Genomic DNA, 16,504 nt, shown 5'->3' on the forward strand with positions numbered 1-16,504 from the left:
TATAAGCAATCTTGATTGTCCCAATTTTCTTAGTAATCTATTAGTCTTCTTGACTGCTTTCCCTGTTAATAACCTTCTTTTTTTTTTTTCTTTTCCTATACAGCTCAGACTTTTCTTTATTTAAATTTTGGTCATTGCTCTTTTCCCTGTCATGTTCTGAGGCTGTGAACAATTCCTTTCTTTGATTTGCATTGTTATGCTGTAGGATCACACACTTCAGACACTGATCGTGTCTTAATATTGATTGTACCTTCCTGAAGTGCGTCATGCTTAGCTCCTTCAGTCTCTTTATATGCAGAACATTTATATCACTTTTCAGACCTTTAATTTTATTTTCCATTATATTTCTCATGTCTTTCAAACTGTGAAGAGAATAACTCAGTGTGCGAATATGAACTGTATGCATAAAAGCTATGTAACATAGCAGCATTGCCTTTCTGTACTTAAACACAGCATTGGCCTTTACTTCATATCAGCATCACACTGAGAATTCTTATTGGTTTGCTGTGTCATGCCTCAGTATTTCAGAGACTCAGCAGTTGTAGTTTGTTTGTGCCTGTCCTGTTTATTTTCCTTCCCCACATCCCATGACGTAGAAGAGAGAGGTTCGCAAAGTAAGGTATGCAGAAAGTTTTTGGCTGATTTCCCTCAGGGCTTACATGGATTACAGCTTGAAGAAGAAATAGCTCCCACATCGCTGGCTTGGAGACTCACTATGTGCACAAATACTGCTGCGAGTTAGCTAAACTTTGAAAGGGGCAGGCTGACATCCAGCCTCATGCCTCTTGTGAGCAGAAGCTCACATCTGCTGAGTTCCCACTAAAGCTGCCATCTTTTATAGAAGCAACATACCTTACACAAGAAGCTATTCCCAGTGCCTGTTGAGGTTCAGTTCAGAAGCAAGAGTGGTGAACATATTGTTCTATGTTAGCATAATACCTAATTTTCTTTTTTTCCCAGAACAAAATCAGAGTTTTGCAATGGCAAAAGGTTCCATTAGGGGAAGGAAAAAAAAAAAAGTTGGCAGTTGCTCTTCAGAGGATAGACCTGGTATTATTTACTGCATACAAGTTTCTGCATTCAATTGCCAGGATAGCTATAAATTTTATAACAGTATCATAAGAAAGAGAAAATATCAGGGGAAGATAATCCTTCTTTTCATATTTATTCACCTTTTTCCTTTCTTTAACTCTGTATGATGTTACTTGCCATGCTAACTCATTGAGATGACTCATTCTGGCATTCATATGTAGTCATTCTTTGTTTTGCAATAAAATACAAATAGGTGTTTAGGTAAAAGAAGAGCAGTTCAAAAAAATCTTGTGGTATTAAGCAAGAAAAGTAAGCAGCAATGAACATGTGAACTACAACATCTAATCTGAATCACACAATATCAAGTATTTGCTGGGAGAAATATGAAGTACTATTAAGAAAAATGTGAATGCATCTGAAATTCAAGCTGAGACTAGTCCTTTCTGTATTACTATATACTTGAAAATGCTCTCAGATTTGTGGAAATTAGTAGTGGAAGCCAATATCTTTTGTAATGAAATCCTTTTCTTTTTAAACATCAGCAAAGAATATGGTCCAGTATTTAAATGAATAATCTGAAACTGTTTTTTTTTTCTTTTGTTTGTTTGTTTGTTTGTTTTTGTTTTTCTAAAATGATCAGCATTTGAAGATCTGGGAAAGAGCAAGTATATGCATTTACATACCAAGGCTAGGCAACAGTCTAGTCTCCACATATAGTAAACAGAGAATAGGACACTAACTCCTGTTTTGGGGCAGGGGTGGGAGGTGTTCCTAAAAGAATGTGTATCTAATAATCAGTTACCTCCAATTCAAAACACGTGGTTTAAAAGTTATTCACAAAAGGGAACCCTAACATTATGGATGTGGCTGCATCAAGTTTGGCTGTCTGTGCCCTGGAGAAGATGTCCTCTAACACCATTCCAATAGGATTTGCATCCTCTATCATATGTGATTATGCAGGATATCTCACTTTAATTCAGATATTTTTAACCTGAAAAAAAAAAAAAGAAAGAAAAAAAAAGAAAAAGATAAGTATGTCTTAGGACAACAGGGAGCCCAAAGGAAACTCTTGCAGAAAGTTTGTGTGGTGTAATGTAGCTAGTCTTCTCAGAAGGGGTTTGCCACTCTGTATCATTCAAGCTATGTGGCAAGGACTACTCCCTGGGATGGATGCATTTAGCAGAATAGATGTAGCTGGAGAATAATCCTATTATCTATCATATGTAATCATTCCCTCAACCATGAGCCTGTTCTTAGCACCTGGAAATCATTCTTTTTCAACTGATGAATTAACTTGAAATAATAGAATGGTCCTTTTGCACATTCAGTATTCAAAAGCCTAAATGATAAGATGGGAGTTGTATTTTCATAGCACTTTCCTGCCTGTCTCTTGAAAGCAGCATTGAACAAGTTGGCTTTTTAATTTTTGACATATAAGATTTTAATTCACAAGCTGAACTGAAGCATTCTGTGTCTCAGCAGTTTCTGAAACAGATTTTTTGCAAATATTAAGATGTATTTATGCCTTTTATTCAAAGCCCTGTTATCAAGAGTTATAAAATGTCATTTCTGTATAGAAAGCTACTTGCCCTTTTTTTTAATTACTTTGCTGATAATTGTGGATTGGCTCTTTGTTCTGCGTACCAGTAATGATTCCTTTCTTTATGATGATTGAAAGCCTAAAAGAAAAGCCAATTAAAAGTATTAAGGGAGATGACAATTAAAAGTTATTAAGAGTTGTTTTTAGCTGTAATGAGATAATTGTGAGTCATTTTTATGATGCTATGACAATTCCATTCACATTGCCTTATGATAAATTGCTACGTCTCTTAATTAAGGGAAGTTTAACATATGAATAGATTTAATTAAATTTAGTATTGCACTACAGTATAAAACAGTGATCCTAATACAGTTAATTGCCCTTCAAGACATTCGTGCAACTACAACCAGTTTTTCTTGATTTTAAAATCTTTACTACTTTAAATTGTTTCAAGGAATAAATCAGATTATAGAGGAGCCTTGATTTACATTTTTTGATTGTTTTTGTAAGTAGCAGAACTGGACCAAAATAGTCCAGGTTTCTGTCTTTCTGTTTACTTGTAGTTTTGTTGTTGTGCTTTCTTCACTCTTCACCAAAAAATCTTGGTCATCTGAAAAATCAAAAAGAAATTAATCAAAAGCAGAATATATTTGACTGACTTCTTCTGCAAAATATTTGATTTTGAAATGTACTGAAGTGATTGTCATTCAGATTCCCCAGTTCTTCTATTTCATTGTGAGTTGGACTCTCTAAATCACAGTTAACAATACTCAACAACACATCTGACTCACAGCAGCAAACAAAGTTTGCAGAGTTAAGCACAGTTTAAGAGAGATTTTCTAAGGGAGAGGGTTGTGAAGGCACCCATGGATTTTCATTTTATATCACAAAAGCTCAGTAGTCCTGGTGGAATATTGATCACCTTGGAGAACAGGAAACTAATGTTCTAAATTGCAGCTTCCATTAAGCCTCATGGTGGTGTTCTTAAATCTTTTTTTTTTTCCTTTTGGAGGGTGGATATTATTTTCTGCTGGGAAAGAAGGAAAGAAGGAAGGAAGGAAGGAGGGAAGGAGGGAGGGAGGGATGGAAGAAGGAAGGAAGCAAGGAAGGAAGGAAGGAGGGAGGGAGGGAAGAAGGAAGGGAGGGAAGAAGGAAGGAAGGAAGAAAGGAAGATCATAGTTTCAGCAGAGAATAATGCATTTCTAAAGCTAGGTGATGTTGTCTGTATGCAACACTAACTTCAGATCAGTTTAGAAGAATGATTTATGTTTGTTTAAAGATTTCAAAAAAATAGTTTAAGTTAGTGGCTCTGGAAGGAACCAAAAAAATCAAGATAAAAATCTGTAAGCTTTAAAAAGCTTGGAAAGAGACTTAGTGTTATTTAGATCTTTGATCACCAAAGAACCTAAGGGTCTTTCAATGGTTCCCTAACAGACAACTAATTTAATTTCTGCTTACCTTAGGCAGCATTCTATTATGCCTGAGAAACAATTAAAGTCTGTGTTAATTTGACCACGATAAACTGTTTTAACTTTCATTGGGGTCTGATTCAGACCTTATGAGACAAAATTATGAGAGATAAAAGGTTGTCTTCATGGATATCCTCAATGGCCACAGCAAATCAAACGAATCTTGAAACAGAAAACTTTTTGTTATTTTGTAGAATCTAATACAACTTCAAATGTTATTATCTGCAATTCAGTGCAGAATTTCAAAGAAAAAAGTGACTTTTATGCCACCTTTCATCAGGGTCAGTGGGAGTCAGATGGTCACCTGCCATTATTACTTTGAAAACCTTTGCTGTTGATACCTAACCTTAATTTTCAAGAGAAAACAATCTCCTGAGGGAATTAAAATACTGCTGCTGCTGCTGCTACTACTACTGTTATGGGTTGAGATATAATTAAAAGTGTTTTTTTTTTTTTTTTTTGAAAATATAAAGGTAGAAGTCCTAACCCATTTTCTGTGAGACAAGAAATTAAAATATGAGAGCACTACTGCCAAAATAGCACTACCTACCCCTCTTAGAAAACCTTTTAATATAAATGCTTATTTCAAGAGTAATAAATACAGATATGAGGGGATTGCATTATAGCCTTTCTCCACAAAGGTGACCAGATGCCTTTCAAGGTCGACATTTCACTAAGAAGCTTATAACTTCTTGCTTCAGGCCATTGGTCATGTAAAGAGACAGGATTTCAGTTTTACTCCTGTGAATCTGCCATCTTTCCCAAATAGTCAATTTGCTTATTAGAACACACTGAATTAATGCTTTCATTATGACCTTCCATGCCAGAATCCTAAGAAGACTGAAAAAAAAAAAAAGCACAATTAAAATGAAGTGCAAAATTTCTGGAAAATTATTTTTCTTTTCAAAAGGCTTACTGCTTTGCTTAGTAGCCAAGAATGAAACAATTCTGAAGGATTAAGACAAACCAGATTGCGATTTTTATATGATTGTGAGAAGTTAAACTATTATTCTGGCATTTCAATTCTTTACCATTCATTTCACTGCCAGGTGTTTTGAAAAGGTAATAAGCATCTTAAATGAAGATTTATTCAATAATTTTACCAGAAGTTCCATGTTGTTAAATATGTTCTTTACAAGAATTTCTATGAGGAATAGAAGGCAATGGTGAAAGAATGGGAAATATATAGGACTGATGGCTTGACTAGCATCTTTTTCTTTAGGTCACTCTTCAGAATAGAGTCAGAAGGGTGCAAAAAGTATACTCTATTAGATAGATGGCTTGATTGATATATTAGGTAAAACATCTTTTTACCTATAGATATATATATACATAACTCACAGCTCCTATAGTAAAGCTACAAGCAATAGGATATCAGTGACATTTGAGTGCTGTAAACATGTGCAGTTGCCCTGTTTGTGTGTTCTCCAACAATTTTCAACTTGTTTGACCCTGGGAAAGAGGTCACTTTTTCTATACTGTTGAGTAGGCAAGCTGAATGATGAACCCTGCAGTCCTGGTGCCTAAGTATACAACCTACCTGTATCCCAGCTACGATATGAGGGTGTACCATCACCCTACACATTCAGAGTTTCTTTTTAAAGAAACCCAGGCACATAAAAAGGGAGGGAGTCATTGATAATTCTAGTAGGCCTGGATGTTAGAGGCCCAATACTTTGGATCACACTCAACAACACACCTGATTCACAGAAGCAAATAAAATCTGCAGAGTTAAGCACAGTGTAAGAGAGATTTTCTAAGGGACAGGGCTGCAGTGTGAGCTTGCCCATTCTTAGCAATAAAATTCAAACGGAAAAAAAAATTGGTGTGAAAATATCCTTTAAAATTCTAAACACACCACATATCACAGCAGGTGCTCAAGCCCATATCCTCAGCTGAACAAATGGTCTTAGTCAATCATCTGGGAGCTTAAATGCTGTCTTGGGAGCTTTATTTCTGCTATATATTTGATGTATGAAATTACTTCATCCATTGCTCTCAGTTGTTAAATGTGACATTTGGTTGTAGTTGCATTCCTCCTTCTACTCCATTTTCTTGCTCCTCACCATTCTGACTGAATTTGCTGGCTTATTGCTCCAGTCCTTACACGTAGCATGGATTTTCTGGCTTCTTGATCTTTGATTTTGCTTTTAACTATCCCCTCTGACTATCCTCTGGTTTGTGTTTTTCTTCTCATGATCATTGATCCAGCTCCTGACCACACTTCTCATCTGACCATCAATCTGTATGCCTCATAGTTTCTAAAGTTCCTGACACTAGTTTGCCTTAACTGCAGCACCCAGGTCTCCTCAGAATCCCTCCGGCTTATCGACTTATCCCTAGTTGCTGGGCATGTCTGCTGAGATTTTGGTTTTACTAAGAATGTGCATCTCAGATCAGTAGATCACCTCGCAAATATTGCATAAGAAGTGGGAGGTAAGGGGGGAAAAGTCATTTTGGCTCACAAAGTAGAGATGCAACGTAAGAATGGTTGGTGCCTGAACTGGTGAATTAGTGCTAGAAGTTCTAGATTCGTATTCATGGTCAAGTAGCTTCCTTACTTGAAGAACTGGACCTTCTCTATGCATGTTTAGTACTGTACTGAGTAGGTTGGTTGTTCAATGTGTTCAACTCCTCAGACACAAATCCATAGGAAATCAGATTTTATTATTTTCAGTTCTCATGTAACTACTTGTTAATTATAGGTTATTAAAATTATCCTATTAGAAATATTGAATTCAGATTTTCCACATGGCCAAACTTCAATTGACATTCTTAGCTGATATGTATGTGAAGATTGCTTGAGATCTAGTCATAGTTTGTCAAAGCTTTTTCACTCAGGGCTTAGAACCATGCCAGTACAGTTGAACTTTTTCCCTTAGATTTTTATTTTAAATTTAAATAATGCAGTGTATATATGCACTCTGTTCAAAACTTTCCTTTTGAAAAGAAGTACTTCATTTTAGGACATCCATTAAAGCTTTCTCAGAAAATGTGCAATGTTTGTTACCATAAATTTCATTGCATTGAGTAAAATATATCTTCTCACTAAATCCCTACCAGTGAATATAAAAGGTTAAACATTATAGTGCTTGATCTATTACTAGCTAAGTCTCAGGTCTGATGTTATACACAGTGTTTCCTTTCAATTATTTCAGAAAAAGATTATTAAATATCAAAATACTCTTATTAGAGTTTGTACTTCTGATTCAGGATAACATTTCTAACTTAGCCCATAATGACCTAATGATAAAAATGCCTACAGATTCAGAATAAAACCTAATTAAAGTTTTAAAAAGTACCTAAGGAACGCAACCAGAATGGATCACAAACAGATTTCATTGTTTAGCTTTATATTCGGTGTGCAGTAGTAAAATGTAGTTTTTCATACTCTTGCTTAATTATTGTCCATTTCAATTGGCAGCTAAATTTTCATGGGAAAGTTACCTAGCAAACTATAAGTATTGTTTTTGGAATAACTAACAACCAACTCCTAACAGCAACCAAATCCTAATAGTTCCAAGCAGCTGCATGCCTGAAACTTAGAAGGATTTCCCCATCTGCATTTCTCACTCCAGTAGGAATGGCAGGCTAAGGCTGGCACAGAATGCTGTATGGGGACCTTCTTTGTCTTTAAATTTCCAGTGACTAATAAAATGCTCACTGGATTTGAACTTATATTCCCTGTTTTATAACCAAGTCCCTCACTGTGCCATCCTCTTGGAGAGTTTTATCAAATTCCTTAAGACACTCTGGATGAAAAGCAAGGGTAGTGACACTTCAAGGTGCCCACCAGTTGGGCATCCCTTATCATTACATTTATTGTTGGTTCTTCCTTCTTGAGCCAATATCTCTCGTCAAGTGGGCTCCTTACTGGATATTCTGATGTGGAACTCTCCTATTCAAGCCATTTCACTTTAACATCTAAATAAGCACTGGACTAGAGAGAGCACAACATATTATGGTAATTAGGTACTCACCTGAGGTTGTTTCTAGTCTTAGGCTAGCAAATGTTTGTTTTATGCAAACTAGAATTGATTCAACTGACAAAACTGACAGGTCCATTTCAGAATATTTAGTAGTTACCTAAAACTACCTGTTTTAGCAACAAAACTTGAAGTATTCAAATGGGTTATAAGATATGGGGACTATCTGTAGTAAGAAGAAATAGAGTTTCATGGAACACGGCAGTGCAAGTGTTGAGATATTACATAGAAAGAAACCAATCAACAAGAAATTTAATTCTTTAAAAATGACAACTTCTTTATTTGCGTCTTGCAGCAGGACTTGCTATTAGTTTATCAGGTCTTCAGGTCACACTGCTATAATGATTTAATGGCTGTGAATATATTTCATTCCAGCTAGAAGAATGTGTCTTGCTGAAGGTGATTTTAATCCTAAAGAGGAGGGGAGGAGTCAGATAAATAATGTTGCAGATTCACAGTCTGCTTAATTCTTTCTACAGTGCCATGATGCTCATATCAGTTTGACTCCACTGACTCCAGTGTAAGTGATGGGAAGAATCTGTGCATTTCATCAGAATTCCACTAATTGCAGCATCAAATAAACATTATAATGAGTAATTTTCTTTCCAAGACACAGACTAAACTTCCCTGTGTAGAGAAAACTATGGTGGGGGCTGACAGGCTAATATCAACTAAAATAGTCTGAAAATCTGATTATGTGATGGAACAAGTTAGAGCTCTGCTTGGATTTAGAATAGTTCTTGTAAAGCTATGGCTGAGGACTGCTTAAACATCAGAAATCAAAATAAAGCAGCAGCTAAGACTGATAAAATATTTAATTTGCACATTTCTTACCTTTTACTTTAGAGCTGGTCAGGACATGAGCATTGAAAAACAGCTGGGAAGAACAAGTGCATATTAGCCCTTATTTATATGAATAATTTTCTTGAATTAATACTCATTCATGATTTGGTGTCTGAGACTATGGTTTGGAATACAGAAGTTGTAGATTCAAGACCCTACTCTCCCTACTGATCTTGCATTTTTGGGAGAATTTGAGAGAGTGCTTTAAATGAAAGAATCTTTTTTTTTTTTTGTTAAGGTCTTCACGTATATTAGTATACATATGAAAAAATTCACAAGATTTCATTTTCCTTCCAATGAAGAACTGAAACACATTTCAGAACCAGAAAGCTACACAGAAATAGAATAGTCACTTTTTGGTCAGTTTTACGGCTTGAAAGTGTTGTCTATCTGCATGAAACAGGAAAAAACAGTGGGAAGAATAATTATTTGACTAACATATCTACTTCCCTATTTCCTGAGTTTGTGGAAAATATCAGATCTGGACAAAGACATTCTTTTCTCATGACCACTCTGTCTATGACAGCAGGAGTTCCAGTTTTTCCCACTCTCTTTTCAAAGGTCCTAATCTCTTATTTCAGTAATCTATTTTGAAGTGTTGCGCTACTGAACTTTGCTCAGGATCCTGATTTTTTACATAGTTTCTTGAATTGCTCTCAGAGCAAACCATTACTCTTTACACAGGGTGAGCCTACTTGGTTTCTTTGACTCTAAATCTAGGCTTGTGAGTCACTGCACCTCCGCTTATCATCTGTGCCCTGGAGGGACTTAGATTAACTATCAATGAATTTGGGAAGCTCAGGAGATAATCAATGGTCATTGCTAAGAGATATATATTTTTTTCTACAACAAAACAGCATTAATGGTTATTTGGAATACAGAACGAAAGTTCTTAGAGTCAAAAACAGTCCTAAATCATACTTTAAAATTTGCAGAGAACCCATGGCTTTGGAAGCCTTCATCTTTTCCAGTGTGTTTCTCTCCTTCTTTCTCTTGCTTTTTTTCTTAAACGAACTCTCTCTACGTGCTTCCTTTGAAGCTCACTCCAGGAAGATTCAGTGTTAAAAGTTAATGTCCAGTGGCTGAGGCTTCCAGCTGTCTCAGTCAATGTAACTCTCTAAAATACATTGCCTATTCAATTCTAAAGGGCCATTCAGTTCCTGGTTAGACAGATGGATTTGGTCTTCCACTCTCTTTGCCCAAAGCAAGACTTTAATCCATTAAATAGCATTTGGAATGTTGGGGAAAAAAACGATCATATGAAATGAAAATAAAAATATTTTAAGTATTTTCCCATTCTCCACATTTCCTTTATGTGTTCACAAGACACAAACAAGAAGTATATATATACAGAAATACTTCTATAATCTCTTTTCCTTGACTTTTCATGCACAGGCACAAAACTATATATTCAAAAGGTAAAAGAAAATGTTAAATAAGAATACAACATGAGTCTCATAAACAAATTGTTCATACTTGCTTCCATGCAAATTGGCCAAGAAGATGGTTACCTTTTCTAACATGGAGCAGATAAAAAACTCCCCTCTGCAAGACCCCTGTGGCTACATCTGTACTGCAAAATTAAATGTGAGCAGACATGTCTCCAGACACAATGGCTAGCGGGTATGCAGCAGGGGGTGCATGTGTTAGGAAACTCTCTCAGCCTCCAAAGCAGTCAGGGATGGTCCCTGAAGCGTTCCAATTTCTGAGATGTGCCTGAGACGTATTTGAGACAGTGCTAGTTTACACAGTCCTAAAGCATGTCAGGCACTGTGCTGATCATTTGATAGTACAAGCAAGCGAACTGCAATGCCCAGGAGTTCAACCTCGCTGTGTTTAATTCACTAATCCAGACATAGCTCAGGGACATAGTGCTGCCACCTGGATCACCCAAAATGTGAACCCACCTCAGCCATAACTGAGCAGGTGAATCCAGCACTGGCATCATACTCAAAGGGAAGAACGTGTTAGTGGCATTGAATCCTGACTCTCTGTCTGGATCGACACCTTTGGCAACATGCAACTCATGTTCCTCAAGTAGGCTGTCTTGAGACTGATTTACAAAGGAAAGCCTCAGCAGGTGCTTGAAGCTAAATAACAGAGTGAAAATAAGACTCCCTAAAGCAAAACTGCAGAGGCTGAAACTATCCATTCCTAGCTGTTGTTTTCTTTTTACTGATAAATTATCTCATGCAAATCATTAACCAATTTAGGGCTTCACTTGGGGCTCTCAAGGAGGCTATATTACTCCAAAAATTAGACAAGTGGCAGGCTTTCTTCCTATTTTCTTTTCTGATCCTTTGCCTAATATAACATAAGCTTTCCAAAGAGAAGACAGTAACGTGTCCAGGTTTACACAAAGTTTTAGGAGTCAAGCTGCACAGGGATTATTTAAATAATAAATTTCATTCTTAGCACCCTCTCTCTGTGTTAATAACTATTAAAATACTAAATTTATTTGAAAAGTAACCTCTATACTTATACAGAGCAGAACTCAGATACAATAGATTCACAGAAGAAAAATTTGTCCAGTGTTCCTCATTTCAAATATAAAGAATATTGCCAGAGTCGGTGGTAGCGCCAGAACTCTAATGACCTTGTTGTTAGGCCCTGAGGGCACTGCCAGCCCCCGCCCACCCCCGGTCTCCCCCAGCCCAAGCCCGGCCCCATCTCAGCCCAGCCCAGTCCCTGCTCCATGACACCCAGTGGTGCTGGCTCCAGTCTTGCCAAGGCCCTGCCCCTGCCTGGCCACGGGTGACTATTGCTTTATAAGGAACAAAACCAAAAATACGTATTGCATGATACTTAAGGCTATCCTTGTATTGGTAATTGTATTTATTCAGGAATGTCCCCAGGCACTGAAGCTAACTGTCGCTGAACCGCCTGGCTCTATGCCAGCAGAGCCCAGGTGCAGTAGCAGGCTGGCTGCCCGCAGACTGCGTAATAGGACTGGTCCTTTGAATGGTCTCACTCCTGAGCCCCACCTGGGAAGTTACTCGCACAAATGCGAAGCAGCTGGATTTTTCTCATGTTACAACACAAAGGAAGGAAGGGAATGAAATATATATATCACTGCACATCTCTACCTTTCTCATTACACATGAAGGACTATAACTGAGAATAATTGTAGAAATTAGGTCTCCCTTCCATCCCAACACAAGCTTATGGAGTACATACTCCTGAACTAGATTAATGAGAACCTAGTTGAGCCTTGCAGACTATGCTATGATGAACATTACCATTTATATGCTAAGTAAAAAATGCAAAACTTCCTATAAAAGTGAACATGCCTGTAAAGAATTCCTTCATTCACTGTTGCATACTATGTTGTTAAATAACGATACCCATAGCTTGCTGGACAAGAAAAATCTAAATGATTTCTAAAATGACCTACATGAGTTACAATAGCATTATGGTTAAACTCATAACTCTTTCATTAACTGAACTGTTAAACTTCAAGCACACAGTACAGTACATTTTAACACCTGTAGGATGATACAGAGATCTCCACTTAGTTTCAGAATTTAGTCTTGAGTGTGAAATGACTAAGTAATATTGTTCTTTACAGTAAAATAATAGCAGTGGAGGCATAGTCTTTTACATTAATATTATCTGACAAAAAATCCAGAGGTAAACAAATTTAAGAAAAGCTTAAACCATTGTGTTTGCTGATCACACAAGCACAGAATAGTTGGATTTGGAAAGGAGATACTTGCAAACATTTCATTACACCCACGTAAATCCTATTGCTAAAAAAAATCCAGATAAAAATCTTTGTTCTGTAGAATAGAGCTTAAAGATCTCATAAGAAATGTAAAATTTATAATTAGATTATTTTGAAAAGATAAAGAAACAAGCTTAAAATGTCAAAGAGTCTACATTCATCCTACTCAGTTTTACACCATAAACATTACATTGATGTAGATCTCCCCCCAAAATCTGATTCTTACTACTGAGCTTTATACTATCACTTAAACTTCTTAAGTTAACAGGCTTATCTTCATAGCTGATAGATACAAATAGCTAGAGGTTACTGCAACTCTTCACCTCTTTCAATGCACAGACCATCAATTCCCAGTGCGAGGTGAACCTTGCTTGTTAGATCCACAGATCCAGAGAAACACTGTAAAGGTCTGAAATGATGATCTTCCCTTATTCTGTTAGGATAAAACTTTTGGGAGAAGGCCATAGCATCGCCAAACCAGACCTACTACCTTCTACCTCCTGTCTGTAGTACCTTCTCCAGTGTGACCCAGTGGCAGTTTATTCTTCTTTTTCTTCCCAACCCTCCTGCTTTGCACAGCTCATCCCACCTCTGCTCTTTCATCTGTCATGGTTAATGAGAGAAGGACTAATAGAAGACAGAAAATCCACAGCAGCAGAATCTGTTCTCAGGAGCTTCACAACAGGTTTGCTCAACATCATCTGAACAAAGTGGCATCTTCTGCATCTGCCCAATTACCAGTTTTTGGCCAACAATCCTCTCCTTGAAGAAAAGAGTGTTTTGACGAGCTTAGCCTGTGTCAATTTTATTTAACTCAGTTCCTGATTCTGCTCACTTCCCATTTCCCAAGGCTTTCTTTCATGGAGCATTTCCAAAATCCCGCAACAGCCACAGAAATTGTGGATATACTGGTTTGACTTATTTTTAGAACTGAGAAAGGCTACCAGCTACACTGTAAATAATGGTTCTGTTATGCATAAATTCCATTTGTTTTTCCGCAGAGTTTGTACTACTTAAGGATTTAGAAATATAGAGAACATGGTATTTCTTGGAAGCTTGCCAAATCTTAAGTTTGGACCCCAGATTTTGTATTATGTTTTTCAGCTAATAATTTTGTAAGTGTGTAGGATACTGCATCTAAAATATTAAGGCTAGGTTAGCATAAAATGTTTTTTGTCTAGGAACATATGATAGCAAAAAGAAATAGCTTGAGGATGATATGAAGAAAAAATAATGTTTAGAAGATCTGAGGGTAGACACGATCAATGGTGAAGTGAGATAAGACCCTTTTTTGTTTTACAGACAGCAGGTTTCTCAAGCTAAATAACACACTAAAGTCAAGGGACCGGCATAACCCTTTCACATTTTACAAAGAATATGGGACTCCTATGGTTTAATATTGTTGGAAATTCCCTAAAATCTATAGTGTTATTTCCAGTATGGAGGGAACAAAAGACTTTTCTATTTATAATAATTCTCATCTTCATAATGATGAAATATAACTGTTTTGATGTTTAATGTCTGCTCTCTCAGCTGATGATTCCTGACAAACAATTTTTAAAAAGTTCGGTTTTACTCCGCCCATTTTGTGACCTCTGTCAACTATCTGTATTATTGAAGAAACTATGGACAAAATGAACCAAAATAATATGGAACACAGTAGTAACATGTTCCAGATATCTTATGCTATGAACTAAGACCCTGAGAAAAACTGTGACTGTTACAAAATATAAGGATGCTTTACAAAAATCACACTGAAAGTAAAGGTTGGTTTAGCTAATGTTAGACCTGCTGGAATGCAAAGTTCAGTTCTTCCCACTCATCTCAAAGAAAATAGAATAGAAGTGGAAAGGGTTTACATCCAAGCAATGAGTCTGATCAACATTTCATTCTTTCATGTTTTCCCTAAAGAGGAACGTAATGGAACATGTGGGCTCCTAATTTTTCTTTCATAAGATAAAGGGACACAGAGAGTGAACAGAAAGTTGGTATGTTTTAACTTTTGAAAAAGGTTATTAATAGAATGTAAAAATAACTAACAGAATTTATTGTAACAGGATATTAGTAAAGACAAGAGATTAACCAAATACTTTATGATCCAATAGGATGCTAACTTTTTAGGATTAGAAAATAGAAAGATCTTGGAGGCAGGCTATTCTATGTGCTTTCTGAAACCTCATCTGTCTCTAAAAAGTTTAATACTAGCTACCACTGAGGGACTGGACTAAATGGACCACCAGCTTGAGCAAGTATGACAACTTCAGTATTCTTAGACCAGAATACGTTTTTTCTTCCCATGCGTGAAAATGTCCTCAATACTCATATATATTTCATCAGGTACATTTCTCCATTATTTGTACCCAAGTAGGAAAGTGAATGCTAACTGCCTTGCTTTTATAAAAGTGAGAACTTTTTTCTTTTTTTTTAATAAAAAGGAACTAATAACAATAAAAAAACATAAGATAGCTACCTAAAAAGAGAGCTCAAAGATGCAGTTTCCTTAGCAACAAAAAATTTGAAATATCTTTCAAATTCCAATACTTCAAAAAATACTAGAAAAAATTTCTATAGCACTTACATTTTTTCCTCTCTTTCATTTAGCAGCCTTGATTTGTAATTATGAGTTTTCACATAGAAGAGCGAAATACTCTCTGAAATGAAAGTGTCTCCTAGATTAACACAATTTTATCTACATAGCATTTGGAGGCAGCTTATGAAAGTGTGCAGATTCACCATCTCTCACAAAGACTGGGATAGTGATTCTCACACAAAAGTTCACTACTATCTCTAGTGCAATTCTGGTTCAAAGATGTCTGTCTTTTTTTTTTCCTCAGGAGAAAGTTCATTATTGAAAAGTTAGGTGTGAGAAGGAAACTAGAGAAGAGGTTGTCATCAAAATACAAAAAAGGAAAGAAAAAGTAGTGTAACGCTGATTAAGTAAACATAACATAGAGGACAGAGTAGCAGAAAGGGCTATTTTATGGGGTTTTTTGAAAAAGAAAAGACTAAATGTGCTAGTGAGGAAGAATACACACTGTAACAAGAAAGGTTTGACATCAGAAAAAAATTAGGAATTGGAATACTGAATAATTCACAGGTAAAATAAGCATGGATCTTGAAAAGACAAAAAATAAAGGAGTTGAATAAAGAGGCTGAGAAGCAACTTCAGGGAAGTAGATGATTATAAAGTGCATATCTCTTGTGATACTGCTTTTCTATTTTGGTTTCTAATATGTCAGTTTATATAATTTGGCGGATGCCTGTCTTCTGTACTTAGAACAGCCAAAATGTTTTGTGATTAATTGTAAGTATATGTTCAAGTAAACCTGATTAGTAAATATCTAAAGTAAATGTTCAAGTAAAACTGATTGGCAAGATACATGATTAATCAGAAATACCTTGATTTCATAATCTGACATTTTGTGGTGGTTGTTGTTATTTAAAAAACAAATAGGAAGCAAAAGATTAAAGAAAAAGGAAAGAGAACAATCAGAACTAAAGGTTAGAAGTCAGGAACAATTCTCCTCACCGAGGCTCGGCTGTGACCTATTCTGAATACATTTCAAAGCCACTTTCAAACCTGCTGTGCTACGAAAAGCTGAACCTTCCATTTTGATATATAAGCTCATACTGACAGACCTTTCCCCAGTAGACTTTTAGCATGCTGTATCTAGAGATAAATTTGCCCTCAGAAGTTCCCTTTCACTTGATAAGTGAAATACTGTTTTTCCTTGATGTTTCCAGTGGCATCCACATTTTAACTCTGTGCAGTGAAGTTGTGAACTGTAGTCAAATAAGCTGAAATTTATGAAGAGATAAATCAGGGTGTTGAAGTCATCATCAAAGAGCATGAGGCAGAGTGTCTTAGCCAACTGAAGACTTTTTTATGGTTTTCCTTGCTGTTGCTGTT

Source organism: Apteryx mantelli, chromosome 2 (genome assembly GCF_036417845.1).
Source record: "Apteryx mantelli isolate bAptMan1 chromosome 2, bAptMan1.hap1, whole genome shotgun sequence".
Classification (NCBI taxonomy): Eukaryota; Metazoa; Chordata; class Aves; order Apterygiformes; family Apterygidae; genus Apteryx; species Apteryx mantelli.